General features: G+C 40.0%; 1 protein-coding gene across 1 annotated transcript in view; it reads right to left on the bottom strand.

Annotated features, from left to right (window-relative positions):
- Positions 1-4907, bottom strand: part of DNAJC5B (DnaJ heat shock protein family (Hsp40) member C5 beta) — a 41340-nt gene extending 36433 nt beyond the window's left edge. Inside the window, exon 1 of the mRNA XM_006037747.3 lies at positions 4693-4907. The gene's annotated coding sequence lies outside the window, so the exon portion shown is untranslated. The remainder of the gene's footprint in view (positions 1-4692) is intronic.
- Positions 4908-6531: the final 1624 nt, after the last annotated feature.

The raw sequence follows: 6531 nt of genomic DNA, 5'->3' as shown, positions 1-6531 counted from the left end.
GACTTGGACGAGGGAGTGAAATGTACTCTGTCCAAGTTTGCGGATGACACAAAACTGTGGGGAGAAGCGGACACACCGGAGGGCAGGGAACAGCTGCAAGCAGACCTGGACAGGTTGGACAAGTGGGCAGAAAACAACAGAATGCAATTCAACAAGGAGAAATGCAAAGTGCTGCACCTAGGGAGGAAAAATATTAGCAGGATTGGATGCTCAGCACCTTGCAGCATTAGTTCCACTCTTGAAGTCCAGTTTAGAAACAAAACCGTGCCTGTTGAAGAGAAGACTAATACTCATAGCCAAGGCTACACAATAATGTAGTGTGTGTCTGGCCTGCATATGGAATTATTCAATGAATTTTCCCATTCATTCCACTATAGAAGGGTATTTAATTATCCCTTGTACTGAGAATGCTGCAAAGCTAAAATAAATCACGCTGTGAATGATTTTAGCTTTCACTCTTTCTAGCCCTTAACAGGTGAACCGAACCATATTAAAATCCTATTTTTTTTCAACAAGGGGTAGCAGCTGTTTCTCTACTCTGAAAGTATAGGATTGTACGGGAGGCAGGGGATTGACTTCATAACCAGAATGCTGCATTTATTTTTACATTCTCTTGTGCTTCTTTTATAGTGCACTAAGGAGACAATGGAGCGACATCAACAACTCAAGTGTCTGGCAATGTATGGCTTTAAATCCAACCTAAATTATTGCAGAAAGAGGAAGCTTTCCTTTTGCTTTCAGTTTAACCCCACTTAACTGCATACAGATTTACAGGCAATATATTTTTCTGCTAATAACAATCTGCAAACATAACTGGAAAAATAATTTAACTGCTATAGCTCAGAATGCATGAATTCATTATAAGCTATTACTTACAAATTAAATCATTCTAAGACATGAGACAGGAGATGACCCCATCTGAACATGAGCAAGTTTATAACTTCTTGTGTAAATACGCTATACTTATAACTGGCTAGACTGATATTATTTCTAACACTGAGGATTCCTTAGTCCATAAATTGCCCCACAGGCTTCAGGGAGACTAATCATAGATTTAAATGGTACTAACCAAGAATCTGGCTATCCCTAGCACTGACCCTTGGGGACTCCACTCTTCGGAGTTTATACTCTGCTTTTTTCTCCTTGGCTAGTAGTGAGTTTGAATGACCTACTGGAGATTATTGTCATATTGAATGAAATAGTAAATGTTGCCCATTAGCCAGTTTCAGGAAGAAGATAGGATCTATCTCCTTATCTAGCTCATTGTTTTGGAGCTACGTGCGAAATGTCCTGACTTCGCCTAAAACCTTAATCTAAATTGTACCTTTAGAAGTTTTTTACAAAGAAAGTAAATGTCCTAAATTCCGAGAAATCAAAGCCTGGGGCCTTTTAACCAGACTGGTAAAAAGAAAAGAGTATTTACAGTGATATGGAAGTCTCCCCAAGAATAATTTTAAAATGCTCAACAAAGGTAATTTCTGTTGAGTAAGATCCGAGCCCAAATTTGGGAGTTATGACAAGTTGAGTAGGAGGAGCCCACTGACGTCAGCTCGCTCAATAAAATGTGTAACTTCCTGTCCCAATTTGGAGGTGACTTCACTTGCAGAACAACGAAGGAAGAATCGCAAGTATAAGTTCAGATTAGATTGATCGCCTAATCAAGCCTCTCCGTGAACACGAATCTCTTAGTTCACGCTGAAGCCGCGGAGCGCCCGAAAGGGACTGAAGGAAGGGGACGTAGTCCTATCACTGGTGAGCCCAGCTCATTGAATCGTATTGCTGAGGCCAGCCTATTGAACCGTACTACTGAGGCCAACCCATTAAATCGTACTACTGAGGAATGAAACCATATTTTGGTATTTGGCTTCTCGGAATTCTAGGATTGTAAGTATATTATGAAAAATAATAGTATTGATTCAAATTTAACTTTTAGTTGTAATTGTAGTTGTTTTTGTAACACTAATTCTTATAGCATTGTTTGGGAAGGAAGTGCATTCGGAGCATTGTTTCTGATATATGTAATTATTGTGTTTTTAATGTTTGTGGTGTTTCTTAAAGCTAAGCAGTGTTATATACGTAGCAAAGAGTTTTAAAATAAAATTGTGTTGTATAAATTAAGTGTGTAATCATTGTGAAATCGTGCAATCAGCTAACTACTCCCCCAGCCAGTGCATCAAAACGAATCAGTAAATTGTGTGGGATTTTCTCTATTCCATAACCCACTAGAGACACTCCTCTTGAATTTGCCCAAGGTAGGGGTGAGGAACACTTCCCTGGGAAGTTGGTTCCAGATTTTGGCCACCCTAACTTTAAAATATTGCCTCCTGATCTCTAACCTAAACCTATTCTCCATCAGCTTATTACCATTGTTCCTTGTCACCCCAGGCGGTGCTGGGGAGAAAAGGGCTCTACCTATTTGCTGTTGATTTCTCCTGATGAGCTTGTAGGCAGCCACCAGGTCCCCCCTCAGCCTCCTCTTGCTGAGGCTGAACAGGTTCAGGTCCCTCAGTCTCTCCTCATAGGGCCTGTCCTGCTGCCCTCTCACCAAGTGGGTGGCCCTCCTCTGAACCCTCTCCAGGCTGGCCACATCCCTTTTGAAGTGCGGCGCCCAGTACTGGACGCAATACTCCAACTGTCCTTATTACCTTTTATTTTCCACTTTCTCATTCAGGTCCTAGAAGACCAATTTTTACCTTATGCTAAATCATGTTTCCTTCAGAGGGATACTAACTTTATAGCAAGCAATGTAGCTCCTTTAGGGCTACTTTCTGGCCAATTTTTCCTTCCTGAGTGCAAAGCTACTGGATCGAAAACAAAGAATTGAGGCCAATGTACTATTTTGTAGAACTATCCGCCGTGTCAAATTCTTATGCTTGGAAAAGTTTGAAATTAATTAGGATCCCATCTTGAGATGTCATGGAGGTGGCTTGCAATATAACAATACTGGGAGTCCATAATGAGACTGATAAATTTTGCAATTTGTATGACTAAAGTATAGGCTGGTGGATACAGTACCAGATCTATCAGCCATTCCCTCATTCTTCTTGTGTCGAGAGTGGGCAACCACAGAATGGTTCCAAGGGAGTCCTTATGATCTCTCTGGAATATTTTTATGCTAGATACCAATACTTAGATTAGGTTTTAAAGAAGAGATGTGCCTCTGACAATAAATGGGCTAAATATGAATAAAAGATTTCTGGGAACCAAAATATTGACTAGCATGTCAAATGAGACTACATTACACTCTTCTCACAGATAAGCTTGAAACACTATCCTGTCATTATTCATGTATTATTTACAAGACCACATGTTGGTTCTGAGTCAGCTGTGTAATAAATTAAAGCTTCAGTTATAAAATAAAAGCAAGCAAGCTACTAAAAAAAAAAACCAACAAAAAAACCCAAATACCTTGTTAGTTAAAAGGATAGACTTGTTTAGACATTTGTACACTCCACTAATTTTAGCAGAAATTATATGTTTTTGTTAGTAAAATGTTATTTACATTAAATAGTTTTCTTTTCTTTACCTATTCAAACAAATAGTTGCCTGACTTAAGGTCTTATGATTTGGTGAAAGTCATTCACCCAGGTGAAATAAGTATCGGAATACAAAACTATTCAATAAATGAAACTGACCTATTTTTATTAAGGATTAATTTATTTCAGGCCACATAAATATTTATTTGCAATCTCCATTACAGGGTTACTAATTAATAATTATAGTCTGTAACATGTTTAACATGATACTAGCATGGGGGTTCATCCTGCTTATACTGGAATCAATGGGAGCAGGATCTGGCTGCTTGACATTTTTATACCTCTTGTAACCAGATAATACTAGGTAACAGTTTGAAGTTACTGAAGTAGGCTGCAACTTAAAAATTCTGTTACCCAATGCTGATTACATGGCAATGACAGGGATGCAAAGGCCAAAGGTAAAATTATGATGGATTTTATTGTAACGGCCAGCAATATGACATAATTTATACTTTCTTACAAAGCACTTTTCAACATGTTGTTGATGCACTAGATTTTCAAAAATCTAATTAGCTATGCAAGATTCAAGGCACTGACAAATTTAACTTTTTACTACTAGAACACACATCAGTTGTAGTTAATGGGAGTTTTGCCTATTTACTCGTAGTTATCCTTTAAAAATGTGAATTGAATGATAAAAGGTGTAGACTGATTAAAAATACCTTAATCCTGTTTTTAAAGAAGGGGTTTTTTTATTAACAAAGAAAAAGATCAGAACAGTTCCCTTTTCAGTACTGGATCTTACTTCTGATACTAGTATTATAATGTAATATTAGCCATTAAACTTTTTTTTGCAGTAGAGCAAGAAAGGAGCACATGGTTTATTACCACAAAACCTGAGAAAACATTTAAAAAACCACAAGTCAAATTCTAGTATAGAATTACATAGCTCTATCACACTTATAACAACTTTACTTTTGTTTTACCATATTCTTTAATGCATTCTGATTTGTGTCAAAGTATTTATGATAAAAATAAAGTATGTGACTCTAAGAACATACCTGTTTCTAAAACTGCTGGAACATAATCTTTCTATATAGTCCTTTGCGTGAATTCACAACATTACCAGCTCAATGCCTTGACAGTTCTTCTAGTAATAATTTCTTAACTCAAAAGGAAAGAAAAGAAGAGTCAAGAGAAGAAAGTGTTTGCATACCTGAAGCACTGTTTCACAGGAAAGGCTGCTGCTTTTCATCCTTCACATTCAGGGTTAAACAGGTCAGCGGAGTCCGATTACCTTTTTTTGTTAGTCTAGTATCCACTTGGTTATCTCTTTGGAAGACCTATGAAAGAATGAGTAAAACATTAATGAATAAGGTTGCTATTACAGGACAGCCAATGATACCAAATAGGATGCCTACACGCATGTTTGAGTATGTTTTTACTCCTTTCTCTGCTGTGCCCAGTTTGAATAAATGTCTTAAATTTGTTGTACTTCCATCAGAATGTTTTTTCACATGCCTGAAGACATTACAGACTTAAGATTCACTTTACTGGCATTACCTGTTGTATAGCTTTACAATACAATGAGTGCATCTACATGAGCTGCTAACTGCGCAGTAGCCTAATAATACCGTGCAGTAGCATATAGGGCAAAAACCATGCTAATACACTACTGTGCAGTAGTATTAGGCTATGCATGGTTAGCAACGATAAAATGCTGTGCATCAGTGCTACTTCACAGTAGCACCAGTTACTGCTCATTGATTTAGTACTTGGTTATGCAAGTACTAAACTTAATGTGCAGTAACTACAGCACAATAATGGATGTGTAGATGCACCCAATGTTTTCCAAAATAAAAGCCCTTGGATGACCTTTTTTAGGAAACTCCTTGAGTTCCTTGTTAAAATTTCACAACTAAACCAAAAAAAGAGTTGGAGTTACCTCTTGATTTCTGATGGAGTTTACCTCTTTTTTGGCCCCAAATAATTTATTTCCTGGGGCTTTTTCAAAAAACTTTGAAGAACCGCTAGTTGGCCTTTGGAATGGAGGGGACTGTGCCACATGTCAGGTACTGTATGTAACAGACAGCTAATATATACACTCCAGTGTGCTGGTAGTGATGGATCACTTTACCAGATATGCTCAGGCCTTCCCCACCCATGACCAAACTGCTCGTACAGTTGCTAAAGTGCTTTGGGAGAAGTACTTTTCAGTGTTTGGGCTACCGGCTCGGATTGTCTCTGACCAGGGAAGGGACTTTGAAAGCAAGCTACTGCGAGAAGTACTGACCATCACAGGAATACAGAAGTCCTGGATCACCCCATACCATCCTCAAGGGGACCCTCTGTCACAGGATGGAGTCCTGAAGGATGGCCGTGATTCTCCCCAAGGCCCCTTTACCATGCCAAGTTGGCTCAATGGGCACCCTCTGTTCTTTCCCACCACGTCTTTGATGGAATGATTAAGAGGGAGGCTGCCTTTAAGTCCTCTTGGACACAGTTTTGAATGATTCTCTGGACCCCATGGGTTCCCAGACCCTGCGTGTGTCCTGCTTCAAAATAGATGTCACGATGGGTGTTTCGGGACACCCTAGCCTTATGGGCTATGCGTGGCTCCAACCACCCCTTTACCACACCCCAAGCCTTGCAGATGGTACCAACATTGTCTGGTCTGGGCCTTGTTGTAATTTGGTCCCCTTGTCCCCCCTGGGCTTTCCGCAGCCCTGTCTCGCTTTGCGCCTCACTGGTGCCAGGGTCAGTGCACCCCAAATGCCGCACCCTCTCTGGCACCAGTGCACCCCAAATGCTGCGCCCTCTCTGGCGCTGGGGTCTCCACACTGCTGTGGGCCCCCAATGAGGCCTCCTTCGTCCCCTAATAGCCTCATCCAAACCACCGGTCTTATACAACAGCAAACAAAACACAAGCCCCTGGACTATAACATAAATTCAAGCCACCTGGCTATAACATCATTCAAGCCACACCGGGGGTGCTCCGTCCCTCAACAGTTTCAGAAGCTGTATCTGCAGTCAGGCCTCTCTCCTTTGCTCACTC

Source organism: Alligator sinensis, unplaced genomic scaffold (assembly GCF_000455745.1).
Source record: "Alligator sinensis unplaced genomic scaffold, ASM45574v1 scaffold1637_1, whole genome shotgun sequence".
Taxonomy (NCBI): Eukaryota; Metazoa; Chordata; order Crocodylia; family Alligatoridae; genus Alligator; species Alligator sinensis.
Note: the sequence above shows the minus strand (reverse complement) of the source record. Positions and strands in the feature narration are given on the sequence as shown.